Source organism: Giraffa tippelskirchi, chromosome 12 (genome assembly GCF_054371585.1).
Source record: "Giraffa tippelskirchi isolate mGirTip1 chromosome 12, T2T-mGirTip1v1.2.pri, whole genome shotgun sequence".
NCBI lineage: Eukaryota > Metazoa > Chordata > Mammalia > Artiodactyla > Giraffidae > Giraffa > Giraffa tippelskirchi.
Genome location: NC_137286.1, coordinates 132,989,569 through 133,007,067, shown reverse-complemented (window position 1 = coordinate 133,007,067; position 17,499 = coordinate 132,989,569). Strand labels below are relative to the sequence as shown.

General features: G+C 37.5%; 1 protein-coding gene and 1 long non-coding RNA gene across 2 annotated transcripts in view; both read right to left on the bottom strand.

The window, feature by feature from the left end:
- GPC5 (glypican 5) overlaps positions 1-17,499 on the bottom strand; it is a 1,454,838-nt gene that overhangs the window by 196,527 nt on the left and 1,240,812 nt on the right. The gene's annotated exons all lie outside the window — the stretch shown is intronic.
- Positions 10,230-16,199, bottom strand: LOC145530210 (uncharacterized). The gene is made up of 2 exons (XR_014071560.1): positions 15,319-16,199; positions 10,230-11,552 (listed from the first exon to the last, which is right to left on the bottom strand). It is a non-coding gene; the product is annotated as an uncharacterized LOC145530210 (long non-coding RNA).

Genomic DNA, 17,499 nt, shown 5'->3' with positions numbered 1-17,499 from the left:
CACAAATGTCATATCCTCTTTATTGCCAACCTACCAGGTTCTCCTTTTCTTCTTCTATTAGGGGAAACCCAACTTTGCTTTTACACCTGTAGCCATGCTGGGCTCCTCTGTAGATCCAGGGTGGAAACATGAATTCCCTGAGTTAGACCTGCCATAGAATACAACTTTGATGTGAGGGGGTCTATGATGGGGGTTCCAGAAGGAGGTTTATCTCACTCTGAACACTGAAAGAAACACCTTTTCTTCAAGCTGTTTAAATATTTTTTCTTGAGACTAGGAAAGATTGAAGCTAGTGTGCCATTTCTTGTTGAAATGAACAAAAGCAGTTGGCACTTTCAGGAGACTAGGAAGAACCTAGGCATTTGATAGCACTACTGGGTCACAGAATCCATTTTTTGCAAATCAAATGTTTGCAATTGCTGAATTTTCTATTATGTAAAATGGAACATTTTCATTGTTGGTTAAAACACTTTTGGTCAAGCTGTCTACTCCTTGCTATAACAATCCTAAATTATAGAGGATATTTCTCTATATAGGTTTACATATAGATACAAATGTAGATATAGATAGGTACAAGGGCTTCTCAGGTGGCTCAGTGGTAAAGAATCCACCTGCAATGCAGGCTATGCAGGTTTGATCCCTGGGTCAGGAAGATCCCCTGGAGAAGGAAATGGCAACCCACTCCAGTATTCTTGCCTGGGAAATCCCATGGACAGGGGAGTCTGGTGGGCTATAGGCCGTAGGGTTGCAAACAGTCGGACATGACTGAGCAAATGAACTACAACAACAAAAGATTGATACATGCATATATGCAGATACAGGTGTCTATCTATGTATAATATATATGCAATATATACACATGCATAAATGCATATTCTTTGCTCTCACATATTTTAATAGCTAAGACTAATGATAACACTTACTAGCTATTTACTGATGGCTTAATAAATATGTTTTTGCCTTTTGCCTATGTAATATTTTTTTAGTATAGTGAAAGGCAAGGTATATCTTCAAACAGAAGAGGTAATATAAAGTGACTAACCATGGAGAATAAAAGCTAGAAAGGTAGAATGAGTAATACAAATTCTAAAGTAATAGACAGATAGTTTCAGTGTCATTGAAAGGGCTTCCAAAGAGAGTTATGAACATTAGTTTGACTTATACACAATTTTAAGGATCATTTTAGCGTGTCCCCTTGCTGAGTGCCTCCTTGGATCTGGGAGCTGTCTTAGGTGACACAGGAGAAGAGGGAAAATCATGGGTTGCAAGGCCTTCCCATCATGCTTGTTTATTTCTGGATGCTCTCACTGAGGACTCAGTTCTGCTTTCATGGAGATTTTTATGTTACATGTACAGGATAGAATGCAGTGACTAGGGAAGACCTGAGATTTCTGGTGAGTCTGTTAAATAAATAATACTAGTTTTTCAGCTTCCTTACTTCTTTCATCTTAGGATCTGCAACACTCTAAAATACTAGTCAAACTTCAGAATGCCCCTGTGCTGTGCTTATGGGTGTTCTTTCTCTGAGATTTATTGAGGAGCAAACTGATAGATCATAAGCTGCCTGGAAAGTCACCTGGAAAATGCAGATCAGACCAAGGAGCAGCCTTTTTGCCATAACAACTAGTCATGTTTTTGCTACAGGACTGCAAGATGGACTGGATGAAAGCATCACATATGTGGAGAGGCAGAGTAGTGTGAGGTATTTGAAAATGTAAAAGCTGATCTTTAGGGAAAAAAAAATAAAAAGCTAAGGACTAGCAGATACATGGTAGAGATGGCTCTGGATACTTGAGAGGGAGAGCTGATATTTTTTGACCTTGAATGCTGGGTAGACTTTAAAAAACAAAAAAAAACTTTCTCTGGTCCATTTTTGCCAACTAACGGCTCTATAAACTTAGTCACATACATAAATCGCATACCTAATTCCTAAGGGAATTACAACCTTTATATCATTAGTTAAAGTTTAGAAAAAAAGAAAGAGAAAGCAATCTAAATGGAGACACAGAAAGGATTCAGCAGAATGAAAAAAAAAGCTGAACATCACTGAGAAATGAGTCCCTATTAATAATGGTTTTAAACATAAGTTGGTGAGAAAATACTTTTGATTGTTTCCAACCAATACAGACCTCTAGACCATGAATAAAAATAATGTTTAGGGACAACCACTCATTCTTGGAATCAACTTTTGAGTTTCCAGTAGACCTTCCCACACTTTGGCTTCCTCAGTTGTTCACTGCTCAGTATACTCAGCATTTTCCCAGTCTCATTGCTTTGACATCCATATGGACTAGCTTTCTGGCTCACAATTTAACTCCCTTTCCTTAGTTCTGGCAACTTCCACTTTGGTTTGCCTCCAAAAATGATCACTGCTGATATTCCACAACTGCCTACACATGTGCACAGCACCCATTCATTCATTTCTTTATAAAATCTAAATTTGGTGAGTGCAACCAGATACCAAGGACTATGATAAGTGGTGGGGATCAGTTGTGAGCAAGGCTCTGATTTTCTGGAGTTTACATGTTAAGGGGAATGGACTGAAACATTAAAAATTATTCAAGTAAAAAATTGTTAGTATAAATGTTGGACTGCAAGGATATCAAACCAGTCAATCCTAAAGGAGATCAACCCTGAATATTCATTGGAAGGACTGATGCTGAAGCTGAAGCTCCAATACTTTGGCCACCTGATGAGAAGAGCTAACTCACTGCAAAAGACCCTGATGCTGGGAAAGATTGAAGGCAGGAGGAGAAGGCGGTGACAGAGGATGAGATGGTTGGATGGCATCATCAACTCAATGGATATGAGTGTGACCAAACTCTGGGAGATGGTGAAGGACAGGGAAGCCTGGCGTGCTGCAGCAGTCCATGGGGTTACAAAGAGTTGAACACAACTTAGTGACTGAACAACAACAACAAATATTGTGTAGGAAAAGCATTTATTAGCAAGTAACAAGGTTTATTGTCTAGAGTTTCAGGAACATTATCCCAGGAGTGATTTCCAGACTAATCTCATGACTTGAATATGCAGCAGGTAGAGTAGAGACTACTCCTGGGTAGGACACTTTGTGCAAAATTCTGAGTTGGGAAAGATCTGTTCTGAGGTATGAGAACTGGCCAGTGACAGTGGAGCAGATGTTTATGAAACAGTGATAGAGGAAGGCTTATTGGACAAAGGCTTGAGTGGCAAAAGGAAATATGAAGAAAAGGGGATGGATTCAACTGCTGTGTACACCATGGTGACATCTAAGGAGGGGGAATGCAGGGATAAAGGGGTCTAGCATGACTCCAACTTTCTAGATGCTGGAAGGACCTTGCTAGTTGGCCTGATCTACTGTGGATCTATGATGAACAGGAAATAGGTGCCTAACCTACTCTAGCAAGAGTAATGAAATTGTAGCAACACAGCTCTCCTTGGCCTATGTCTGTGAAGGTGTGTGGGTACATTCATGCATCCACGAGTGCCTTTGTGTATATATGGTGTGTGCTTATGGAGTGGAAATCAAAAAATGGCAGTGGTCACAGATGGGTGGTTTTTGATTGTGGGGGAGGGAGGATAGTCTCAGTAAACAAAATGTGAATGAGATCCATAGTCTTGAAGTAAAAATAAAAATGGAATGGAATGGGACCATGAATTAGATCCTTAAGGCAGAGTTGTCCTTGGAAGAACATGTGACAGGCAGCTTAGACAAACTGCTGGTTATTAATACAAAAGTGATACCCTTGTGCATACACAGAAGTACACTACCAGAGGTGGTCTTTGATATAATTAAAGGTAGAGCATTAATTACTGAGTATTATATGTAGAGAGAGCCATCATTTGATGAATATTTTATTGCAATTATGGTGGTATTATTATTCTGGCAATAAATGAAAATTAAATGTGCTATAAATGTTCTACAAATTAACAAATGGTTTTATATACAGTATAAGCAGTTATTGATGCATGCTGCTGCTGCTGCTAAGTTGCTTCAGTTTTGTCCGACTCTGCGACCTCATAGATGGCAGCCCACCAGGCTCCGCCGTCCCTAGGATTCTCCAGGCAAGAATACTGGAGTGGGTTGCCGTTTCCTTCTCCAGTGCGTGAAAGGGAAAAGTGAAAGTGAAGTCGCTCAGTCGTCTGACTCTTAGCGACCCCATGGACTGTAGCCTACCAGGCTCCTCTGTCCATGGGATTTTCCAGGCAAGAGTACTGGAGTGGGGTGCCATTGCCTTCTCCATGCATAGCCACTACTATTTTCAAATTTTAAACATTTTGAATCAAACTCATTAAAGTATTTTAATTGATTCAAAAATAATTTCCATAATTATATTTCGGATAAGGTTTACATAGTATTTTCATGAGAACAAAATGTTTAAAAGCCATATATATAACATTAAACTTTTATTGCAGACCAAAAATAAATTCAAGCTTATCTCTCAAAAATTATATTTTCCCTTAGTGTCAAATAAAATATTGTTGAACTAAATACTACCTTTCCATGAAAAGAAACAACAAAAAATCAAATAAGGACTTGAGCCAAGGAAGAATCTAAAACTTTAAGGCACACAGCAGTCAGAGGCAATTTTAGCATTAACTGTGCAGTCTCTTAAAGTGACACACAGCTATTTAAAGACGGAAACATGCTTTCTCCGGATGTGATATTGCAGTTCTAAAGGAATGCTGACAAGGTTTGGCTTCTAAACTGCCTAAACCTAGCCCCAAAATGCAGATTGTTGCTACTCTCTCAGCCCTCCACAGTTTAGATACTTGGATATTTTGGTCTCACTATTTCTGTTATACCTAGTATGATGAAATAGGAACCAGCAAATACGTTTTCATTGTTTTAGGATGATTTATTTTGTCAAAGTTCCCAACTAATTTTTACAGTATCAGAGCTTCTATAATGACAGTAGTTAAAAGAGAGTAAAAGAATTCCTGAATTTTTTTCCATAATGAAATTTATTATTAGATTTATTTTAAATTATTTAACTAGTTCATTAAAAATTCTGTGCACACACATGCATACGTGCACAAATGTCTACAAATTAATACATTTTCAGGAAATTCATAAAAAATGTAGAAACAAATTTGTAGAAACTGAAGTTTAAAGGAAACATATTTTACAAATTGAAAACAAAGACCATTTATAGTTTTAAACAAAATTTTAAATACTTCTTCAGTGTGTCTAGCATTCATAGAAACATAGCAATTACTCCTGATTGATTTTACTTCTGGGTATTTTTTGCTCATTTGAAACTTCTGGAAAATATACCTGCCAGGTTTACAAAGAAGTTAGAGCAATTTATGAATTCATCTATTTTAAGTAAAGTATCTGAATTTAAAAATAAAGAATATATATATTCACTTCCGTCATGTCTGACTCTTTGTGATCCTGTGGACTGTAGCCTTCCAGCTTCTCTATCCATGGAATTCTCCAGGCAAGAATACTGAGGTGGGTCACCACGTCCTCCTCCAGTGGGTTATTCTGACCCAGGGATCCAACTCGTGTCTCTTATATCTCCCTGCATTGGCAGGCTAGCTCTTTACCACTAGTGTCATATGGATATATGTATACACACACACACTTTAGACATGATCAAAGAAAAAAATGTAGGCGAGAATATACAATGGGGCAAAGAGAGCCTCTTCAGTAAGTGGTGCTGGGAAAACTAGACGGCTATGTATAAAAGAATGAAATTAGAACACTTCCTAATATCATACACAAAGATAAACTCAAAATGGATTAAAGGCCTTAATAGACCAGAAACTATAAAACTCTGAGAGGAAATCATAGGCAGAACACTCTCTGATATAAATCACAGCAAGATCCTCTATGACCCACCTCCTAGAGTAATAGGAAAATAAATAAATAAACAAGTGGGGCCTATTTAACCTTGAAAGCTTTTGCACAGCAAAGAAAACTATAAGCAAGATGAAAAGACAACTTTCAGGATGAGAGAAAATAATAGCCAATGAAACAACTGACAAAGGAATAATTACCAAAATGTATAAGCAGCTCATAGAAATCAATACCAGAAAACCAAAAAACCCAATCAAAAAGTGGAAAAAAGACCTAAACAGACATTTCTCTGAAGAAGACATACAGATGGCTAAGAAACACATGAAAAGATGCTCGATATTACTCATTATTAGAGCAATTCAAATCAAAACTATAATGAGATATCACCTAACACTGGTCAAAATGGCCATCATCAAAAAGTCTACAAAAAATAAAGGCTGAAAAGGGTGTGGAGAAAAGGGATCCCTCTTACACTGTTGGTGGGAATGTAAATTGATACAGTCACTATGGAAGACAGTATGGAGATTCCTTAAGAAACTAGGACTAAAACCACCGTATGACCCAGCAATCCTACTACGGAAACTAAAATTGAAAAAGACACACGTACCCCAACATTCACTGCAGCACTATTTATAATATCTAGACATGGAAGCAACCTGGATATCCTAGAGATGAATAGATAAAGAAGCTGTGGTACATATACACAATGGAATATTACACAGCCATAAAAAGAACAGCTTTGAGTCAGTTCTAATGAGATGGATAAACCTAGAGCCTACTATACAGAATGAAGTAAGTCAGAAAGAGAAAAACAAATATCGTATACTGATGCATATAGAATCTAGAAAGATGGTACTGATGTATTTATTTGCAGGGCAGCAATGGAGACACAGACACAGAGAACAAACTTATGGACATGGGGAGAGGGGAGGAAGGAGAGGGTGGGAATATATGGAGAGAGTAACATGGAAACTTACATTATCATATGTAAAATAGATCGCCAGTGGGAATTTGCTGTATGACTTAGGGAACTCAAATCAGGACTATGTAACAACCTAGAGGCGTGGGATGGGGAGGGAGAAGGGAGGAAGTTTCAAGATGGAAGGGACATAGGTACACCTATGGCTGATTCATGTCGATGTCTGGCAGAAACCAACACAATTCTGTAAAGCAATTATCCTTCAATTAAAAAATAAATAGATTTAATTTTTTTTTAAAGTTGCAAAATAAAATAAATACTTGTTCACCTTATCAGCATGGCTGAATGGCAAGGGTTCACTCCCAGCATAGATTACAGGCATCCTCGCTAATTTCCCCAGACTACTTCCAGCTCATAGATGAAAGTATGTCCTTTGCTGTGGACCAGTACTCTTGCCTGGGAAACCCCATGGACGGAGGAGCCTGGTAGGCTGCATGCAGTCCATGGGGTCGCGAAGAGTCGGACACGACTGAGCGACTTCACTTTCACTTTTCCCTTTCATGCATTGGAGAAGGAAATGGCAACCCACTCCAGCATTCTTGCCTGGAGAATCCCAGGAACGGCGGAGCCTGGTGGGCTGCCGTCTTTGGGGTCGCACGGAGTCGGACACGACTGAAGCGATTTAGCAGCAGCAGCAGCAGCATATTCTCTTGATTATGTGGAAATCCTCAATTTTGCAACTTTGTAACCCATGAAGGGAAAACTCTCATTCTTCCATTTCTCTATGGTGCCACCTTAACTGTTTACTTTTTCTCTATTTTTCCATCTCTGTGTCTCTGAAGCTCCTTTTACTTATAATGTGAAAGTGCTTCTAGTTCCAACCACAGCCTCTTTTCTATAGTTTTTATTTGCCAAGACCTCTCTGCCTTACCTGTCCCCTAACTCCTGTTCCTCTCTAGAATGCATCTGTTCCCTCTTTTTAAAATAAATTTGGCTTGGAAAGACTAGTCTTTTTATGAGCACAGAATACATTTGTGTATACACACACACACACACACACACACACACATATATACACATATTAATATATCCCTGTTCACTAATTCCCAGGAAGCTATGAAAAACTAGATCAGAAATGTACTTCAACAGATGTCAGGCACATTTGGGGACAAAATATCTTTCTGTGACCACATTATAAACTTATATTCTCACCTACTGAGAATTAAGCATAATGCCACCTCTGATGTGGAGAGGCATGAGGTACTGGGTAGACATTTTTCCAATTAGAGAACTCAGTTGAATTCAGTATTAAGGTGTGACAAATGAGATCTTTTCTTGAATCACAGGAGGGAAACATAAGATCCATAATACAGCTCCTCTGTCAAATTTTTGTGATTAACCATCGAATTACACTTGTCTCCTTGTAAAATCCTGCATTTCAGAAGCATGTATGTTCCTGGGAACATAGACGTCGAGATCTTAGTCCAAATGCCTAATGATAAATTTTAAATGCCAAGACCAAGATCTACACTTCAGATTTCATTAAAACTGCTCTCCAGGATAGGAAATGTAAATTCTGCTTCACTTGTCTACTTCAAGTTAATCTTCTTATAAGAGCATCTGTCTTACAAAATATATTTACATATCAGTTTAATAAGCTGAAACTAGACTGTTTATAAGAACTGATGTATATACAAAATACTGTTTATATATAACAAGGTTTATTGATAGTATTTCTTAATTAGAAGTATTATTTATAACTTATATAAGGAAACAGAAACATTGACATGTTAGCAGATTTCATCTTTAAATATACCCCAATTTTCCTTTCTACTTTATCTCCCAATTTATCAAATTAGTAATATTGAATTTGGTAAATATATGTGTAAAATTGCTATTTTAATGCATAGTAAAAATCAATGGTAATGTGATTGAAGTATTGGAGGAAGGATACTGAGCAAGACTAGGAAGGAATTCATTGTTAATATACTGAAAGTTACAAACAAAAAATCCATCCCTATTTTCTTAAAATAACAAAATTTATTTGTAATTTCCTAGAAGAAGATGGATAAAGTAACCAAAAATTTTTTTTCCGTTAGTAAATCATTAATTTTTTCAATATAAAGCAATTCTAACAAAAGGAAGGAAGCACATAATAGTCATATCACTCACATTTTAGTGATGCCTTCTCATTTGCCATGAGTGATACTTGAAATGTTATATGGTTGGGCACTTATACTTTATAGCAACGAACTAATCAGTTGATGCTTCCCTAGATCAAATGTGCTAATATTTCACTTATAATGTGCTCAGTAGGAAAATTATTGGAGATATGTCAGCTTATATATGGAATAGGTAAGCTATTTGGCATAGTCTTCCTTGCCAAACTTCATAGTGCTACTTCATAGTTTATTTACCTTCCATTCAAAATCCCTCTCCTGTTAAATTAGGGACATAGACTGAGCCATATTTCTCAGTGTTTTAGAAATCATCCTTTTGGAGGGATGGAATTGAATTGAGATAGTCTGATCAGTATACATCAAAACTTTACTGTCCTACGGTCAGCTCTCCAAAATTTCTGACTTACTTGTGAACTCAAAATCAATCCCATATATTCAAAAATGGGAGATATTAATGACTGAGAACCTTTTCCTCTCAGGTGATTTGATTTTCTTGTAGTAGATACACTACTGCATAAGAAAATGGAGAAAGCACCAGGGCAGGGATCAGGAGATCTGTCCTTCATTAGACACACAGTGTGTGAGAAGCCTCTGTTTTCCTATCTGTAAATGCGCTTCCTGTTTTAAGGTGTTACTATGAGGATTTTATTTTTATTAAATTGTATATAATTTCACCAGAATTACACAGAAATTTCATCTTCCATCCCTTCTGTTCACACACACATAAAAAACTAAGCTGTTTCCAAGAATTATGCTGTTACTGCTCCTTTCTTTTCATTTACTTTAAGGCCAAATTACTGCTAGTAATGAGAAAAAATATGGCAATGGTGAATACACATCCTCTGCAAGCCTCCATGGTAAACTGTGTTAGCACTTTTGAGTGCATCCTTTTAGAATTTTTTAATGTATGTATATTCTCACTGTGTGATAAGGCCATACAGTGCAAACTAATTTCACTATTCTTTTGCAACAAAATATTTATTGGTCATTTTCATATCAATAATTCTTTATAATATTTGCATAATTTTATGTAGAACAGCCATTTTATAGTATAATTAATTTATATTAGTAGAATTTAACATAATTTAAGACCTTTGCTATTACAAATATGCTGTAATAAGCATCTTCATATATTTATCTAGATTCTTATTTTAAATTATTAGCAGTGGCATTGCTGAATCAAAGAAAATGAGCATTTTAACTTCCCAGTTATTTAATTGCTTTCCAAAACTTTGTACAGGTTACACTATCACTGATAGTATATTAGCATGTTTCCTTCCTTTATATTTGCCAAAACTGGATATTTTACACTAAAACTTTTGCTGATCTGATATTATTTTTGCTATTTCTTTGATTACACCTGAGGTTGGGGAGTTTGGTTTTTTTTTTTTCATAAAGATACTGGTTATTTGTAATTCTTTTGGGGGATTAACAATTCTTTAGTAAGTAGCCTAAATGTTATAATTCCAGTTTTAACCACCTACTTTCTTTATTTAAATAGTGAATAGATAATAGACTACCAATAAGAAGAATTTGGAAATAAGGAAAATCTATCAAAACAATTGAATAAGCCCATGCAGAAGGAAGGGAAATGCTATTATCAGATTAAGTAATACAAAGACTAAAGATACTGGATTTGGTCATTGAGATTGGTCCAAAGCCTATCACAAAGCATCTTCTATTTCAATCCTCAAACCTAATAAATTTTCAACTATTGCCAGTCCTTCCTTCTAATATTTCTTATTTCCTTCCTTAGCACTTCTCCCATCCAAGTACTAACCCACCTGACCCTGCTTAGCTTCTGAGATCAGAGGTGACCCGGCACCATTTTCAGAGTGGTATGGCTGTAGACTTCTTAGCCCTTCTTACCCACCATGATATTTGATTTCTGATGATCCTTTTTCTGAACCAGCCCTAACCCAGCGAATCAAATTTTCACTCCTCTAGTCCTCCACAATGTCCCTAGAGCAATAGTTAAAATTCTAAATATGATGGCATCCCTGCTCTGGTTTCTTCATTTGTTCACATTTTCAAAAGATAAAACAGACGAAGTTCCTCTGTGTCACTCAGTGAATGTTTTGAGTGCAGATTTCTGCCACATTACCCACCTGCCAGAACCAGTCCCCTGCCCCTCCCTTGTATCACATTTGTCTTTCGATAATAATAATAATAAAGAGTTCTTTGTAACGCTTGAGGAGACATAGAAAGAAAGCTGAGTGCCCAAGAATTGATGCTTTTGAACTGTGGTGTTGGAGAAGAAAGACCCTTGAGAGTCCCTTGGACTGCAAGGGATCCAACCAGTCCACCCTAAAGGAAATCAGTCATGAATATTCATTGGAAGGACTGATGCTGAAGCTGAAACTCCAATACTTTGGTCACCTGATGAGAAGAACTGACTCATTAGGAAAGACCCTGATGCTGGGAAAGATCAAAGGCAGGGGAAAAGGGGGATGACAGAGGATGAGATGGATGGTGGATGGCATTACTGACTCGATGGACATGAGTTTGAGGAGTTTGAGCAAGCTCCAGTAGTTGGTGATGGACAGGGAAGCCTGGCGTGTTGCAGTCCATGGGGTCACAAAGAGTCGGACACGAATGAGCGACTGAACTGGACTGAACTGAGGAGACATAAAAGACACAGGTTCAATCTCTGGGTCATAAAGATCCCCTGGAGGAGAGCATGGCAACCCACTCCAGTATTCTTGCCTGGAGAATCCCATGGACAGAGGAGTCTGGTGGGCTACAGTCCATATGGTTCCAAAGAATCTGATACAACTGAAGCGACTGAGCATGAACATGTTATACTTTCATATCATAGTCGTTTTTCCCATGCTATTCCCTATGAGGAGTTTCTTTTTGCTTCCTGCCTGAAAAAAAGTCTTACTTCTTAAGTTCCGGTCAGAGGTTACTTTCAGGATCCAGACATCCCAGTTTGATTTTTCTCATCTGGGATAGGTATTTTTTCCCTTCTATCTCACTGGACTATGGTAGCACCACTATTATAGCAGATATTATATTCAGTTGCTTTGCACACCTATTTTTCTACTTGGTGTTGCCTTATTTGCAGTAGTTATGTCTCTGGTTGAATCAAAGTGTCTTACCAAGTTTCTTTTTATTTATTTTTTTTAGAAGCAGACCTTAGGAGTAGGAGAGGAGAATTCAAGGGCAAGTCATTTATTAAAGAAATGCTTCCAGGATAGCCAGATAAGATAATAGATGAAGCAGGGCAAGAAGAAGAGGAGGCCAGGTAAGGATTAACTCCAGTAAAAAGCCCACAGAGAACAAGCTGCAGCCTGAGGCTAAGGGGAAACTTTAGAATGTAATCTAAGTCTCAAAGCTGTTAAAATCCAGGTACAACTGCATCTCTTAGTCACAGGTTAGTGGAAGCCTCAGGGGAGGTCAACTCCCAAGCACTTCCAGACCTTTTCACACAAGAGCTTAGTATCTCCAGAAGCTGAATGTAGCTGTTCTATAGAGAAACTGCACGAAGGCACTTGATAAATTTTTAATGACTTGGTGACTAGAGATACATGACAAACTATGACACTTAGGGTTGCTTAGAAGACAACGGAGAGGCTTTTGATGAAGAGAGCGGTACCCACAAAGTGATAAATTAAGTAGATGGGTTTAGAAGCATTGTGAAGACTGATTAATAACAAGAGAGTCTAAATGCTGGAGCACTATTTAAGAGCAAATTGCCATGGTGATAAGGGCCTGTTTTAGCATGGAAGTAGCAGTAGTGGAAGATTACAGGTGCTCTTGATTGATACTGCAAATGAAGAGTCAGTCATTCTCGATGACTAACTGGATATGTGAGACAAAGGCAACAAGAAAAAGAGTGAGGTGTTTTGAGCCCAAGTAACAGTGAAATTAGTTATAGAAAGGGAAAACCAGAACATACTGGGGGTTGAGTTAGGGTGGTTGGGGCACGGGTAATGATAAAACTCAGATCCTAGACATGATGGCTGTCAGTAGGGACAAGCAGACAAGTATTCAGTGGGCATATTGTAAAAGTGAGATTTGATCTCAAAAGATATGAGCTGAAAATGTGGATTTAAGATTTAGGATTGAACATGGAGAGCTGAATAAGGGACAGGGAGGGCACTTTGTGAGAGAATATGTAACAAAATTAAAGACCAGACCTACGATAGAATGCCACATTAGAGACAGGAAAGAAAGATAGCAGGAAGGGAGAGGAGAAGCAAGAGAACAAACGCATTATAATACAGCTTCAAGAGAAAGGTTCAAAATGAAGAGAGTAGCTTAAGCCTTAAATCCTCAGAGAGTTCAAATATAAATAGAATTGAGAAAAACCCTGTGTATCAAATAGAAGGTATGCTTAGAGTCCTTAGATGGTTTATGTTGGGTGGTAAAAACTAAAGTCAAATGAGAAAGCATATACCAATAAAAAGAGCATCCATTCTTATGTTTCTCTAATAGAAACGTAAACTGCTACAATTCTTCTGGAGATCAATTTGACAATACATGACAAACACACTTGAATCAAGGGATACTGTTTTTTAGCAACCACACCTTAATCTCAGTAATCCTAAGAAATCAATCAGATTTAAAGGCTATTCATAATCCTGTGAGCAACAGTAGCAAAATATAGCAAACTGTTTAAATATTTAGCAATAGTAGAGTATATAAATCTAGATAGAAACAAAAGAGGAAATCTTATATAATCATTATAGGCAATTATTTTAGAGACTACTTAATAATAGAATTATTTGATAAATGTTAGGTTAAAAGGGAGGGCTGTCTATCAGCAGACAAATGGATAAGAAAGCTGTGGTACATATACACAATGGAATATTAGTCAGATATTAAAAAGAATGCATTTGAATCAGTTCTAATGAGGTGGATGAAACTGGAGCCTATTATATAGAGTGAAGTAAGTCAGAAAGAAAAACACCAGTACAGTATATTAACGCATATATATGGAATTTAGAAAGATGGTAAAGATGACCCTATATGCGAGACAGCAAGGGAGACACAGATGTAAAGAACAGATTTTGGACTCTGGGAGAAGGTGAGGGTGGGATGATTTGAGAGAATAGCAATGAAACATGTATATTACCATATGTGAAACAGATTGCTAGTCCAGGTTCGATGCATGAGACAGGGTGCTCAGGGCTGGTGCACTGGGACGACCCTGAGGGAGGGGATGGGGAGGGAGGTGGGAGGGGGGTTCAGGATGGGGGGACACATGTACACCCATGGCTGATTCATGTCAATGTATGGCAAAAACCACTACAATATTGTAAAGTAATTAGCCTCCAATTAAAATAAATAATTTTTTTTAAAAAGGGGGGCTATAAAAGTACCTACAACAGTGTCACAAAAATTTTTCTCTGTATTATATGTATTTGTGCATATTTGTAAATATACATAGACAATCTCAGACACAAATATGCACACAGTATTTATGTGCATACATATAAGACAAAATGTGAATGATGATGAGTAAATCTTGTTTATTATAATTATCTTTATTTTTCAAAATTTTCAAGGTAGACAGGTTAGTTTCTATTTTTAAAGTGTAAGTGGATAGTGAAAGTAGAATCATAATAGAATCATAATATACAGACCTTTGGTGTCTAATGTGGAAGTTACTAGAAATGTGTCTATTTAGCTTTAAATATAAAACAATTCAATTTGTTAAAATGGTGTATCACATTGATAGATTTACATAGATGAAGAATTCCTGTATCCCTGGGATAAACGCCCCTTGATCACGATATATGATCCCTTTAATATGTTGTTGGATTCGGTTTGCTAGTATTTTGTTGAGGATTTTTCCATGTATGTTATAAAGTTCTTTAGTCTCATCAGCTACATTTCAACATCTCAATGGCTATAAATGGTTGGTTAATATTTTATTACTTTATGATAATATTTTATAGAATATTTCCATCTCCACAGACAATTATATTATATAATCTGCCGGGCAGTTTTTCTTTTCTTTTTTTTTTTTTAAAAGAGACTAACAGAAAATTTGAAATTATAATAATGCAATGGCCAAAAGAGTAACCTAAATTAAAATCTCAATAAGCTACGGAAGAGAAAATTAATTAACTGGAAAACAGAGAAGAAGGAATAATTTATAATGATGCAGACAGACAAAAAATGAAAAAGAGAATACAAGAAAAGAGATAGAGTAGTATATAATGTTACATTGCCATTACATGTATGCCTGTTTACATAAATTCTCATAAAGGACAACATATATTTCTCAGTATATTTTTCAAAGGAAATGGTGTGTGTATGTGCTTCAGGATATTCAAGCATGTTCTCTATAGTGGTTTAGTTGCTAAGTCGTGTCCGACTCTTGTGACCCCGACTGTAGCCCGACAGTTCCTCTGTCCATGGGATTCTCCAGGCAAGAATACTGGAGTGGGTTGCCATTTCCTTCTCCAGGGGATCTTCCTGACCCAAGGATTGAACCCAGGTCTCCTGCATTGCAGGCAGGTTCTTTAGCTACTGAGTTATGAGGGAAGCCTGTTCTCAAGAGCATTCATTGTAATCAGCATAAGAAGAGAAACATCAAAAATTGGTACAGCTGCTTTGGAGAACAGTATGAAGTTTCCTTATAAAACTAAAAACAGAACTGCCATATGACCCAGTAATTCCACTCCTGATCACATACCCAGAGAAAACTATAATTTGAAAAGATACAAACACCCCAATGTTCATTGTAGCACACTTTACAATAGCCAGGGCATGGAAGCAACGTAAATGTCCATCCAGAGGGATGGAAAAAGATGTGGTTCTTATATAAGATGGAATATTACTCATCCAGAAAAAAATGAAGATAATGCCATTTGCAGCAGCATGGATAGACCTAGAGATTGCCAAACTGAGTGAAGTAAGTCAGACACAAAAAGACAAATATCATATGATATCACTTATGTGTGGAATCTAAAATAAAAGAGTACAAATGAACTTATTTATAAAACAGAAAAGTAGAGTCATAGATGTAGAAAACAAGCTTATACCAGGGGACAAGGGGTGGGGGGATAAATTAGGAGACTGGGATTGACATATGCATACTACTATGTATAAAATGGATTACTAATAAGAACCTGTTATATAGCACAGGGGACTCTACTCAGTACTTTGTAATGGCCTATATGGGAAAATAATCTAAAAAAAGAGTGCATATATGTATAACTGATTCACTTTGCTATACACCTGAAAGTATCACAACACTGTAAAATCAACTATACTCCAATAAATTTTTTTTAAAAAAGAAAGTATCTATCATCAACACAATAGGCAAATCATTGAATATCCATAAAAGAGATCCTATATAGCACCCAAAATTGATGAACTACATATATTCACTTAAAATGAACAAGTTGGGAAAACAAAATTTACAACCCAAGAGATAAAATACACTTAAATTTGTATGTAGCCAACTTAAATGAAATTTAGAAGACATGCACACACACACACAATCTAGTCATGTTGAAATTCTCTGATTTTTCACTGTTCAAATAATAAAGACTCAAGTCCTCAAAGGAGGTCACAAGTTCCTATTCAGTCAGTCAGTTCTCATCTAATCCGTGTCCCTCTCCACCTCGCTGTGCGTCTCAGCCACACTGACTCTCTCCTCCTCTGTCACGTCTCCTGTTAGCCTTGTCCTTGATGCTTCGCACTGCCTCCCCTCAACTGGCCCAGTCCTCCTCTTCTCTCCTGCCTCCTAAATAAGCTAGAGATCAGTTCCTCAGTGAGCACCAGCTGCTTCTGTATGTACAGAAAAATTTGTTATTACACACCCTCCCAGAAGGGTATTCCTTCCTTCTTTCAGGACAGCCTCCAGTTTGTAATTTTTTCCTCTGTGCAATTACTTGGATAACGTCTGCTTCCCTGAGTCAGTAAGCTCTGTCAGGGATATGGTTTTCACTACTGAACCTTCAATGCCTATGACATTGGCTAATAACATTGTTTAATGAATGAATGAATGAGATTTTAAACAAATTAGTTGTATGATGACTTCAGGGTGCACAGGTGGATAGGTTCAGGAAGCAGCTGGAAATGTGGACCTGGTGTTCCTAGGAATGCTCTGTCTAGAGTTAGTGATCTGGGCCTCCTGAGTAGGCGCATACTAGCACAGCTGTGGGGCTTCCCAGGTAGTTCAGTGGTCAAGAATCTGCCTGCCAATACAGGTGACACGGGTTCAGTTCCTGGGTCAGGAAGATCCCCTGGAGAAGGAAATGACAGCTATAGTATTCTTGCCTGAAAAATCCCACAGACAGAGGAGCCTGGTGGGCTACAGTCCATGGGGTTGCAAAGAGTCAGACACGACTGAGTAACTGAATATAGCATAACTGACAAGATTTAACCGCCCTGGAAGAGGCTATAGAAAAACAAACAGTCACAAAACCTAAACCCCCTATAATGTAACACTGATTTACCATTCCAGCTGTATTTACCACCACACAAGCCCTTCCCAAGATCTCTACCCAAGATCCCAACACTCTGGGACACACACCTTTTCTGAAGCTATTTCTTTTCTTTTCCCATTTCCCTATTTCCTCATGTTTCCCCCACCCTCTTAATTGCCTATCCCTTCCCTCTCTGATCCAAAACTGAAACCTGCTCATACCTCT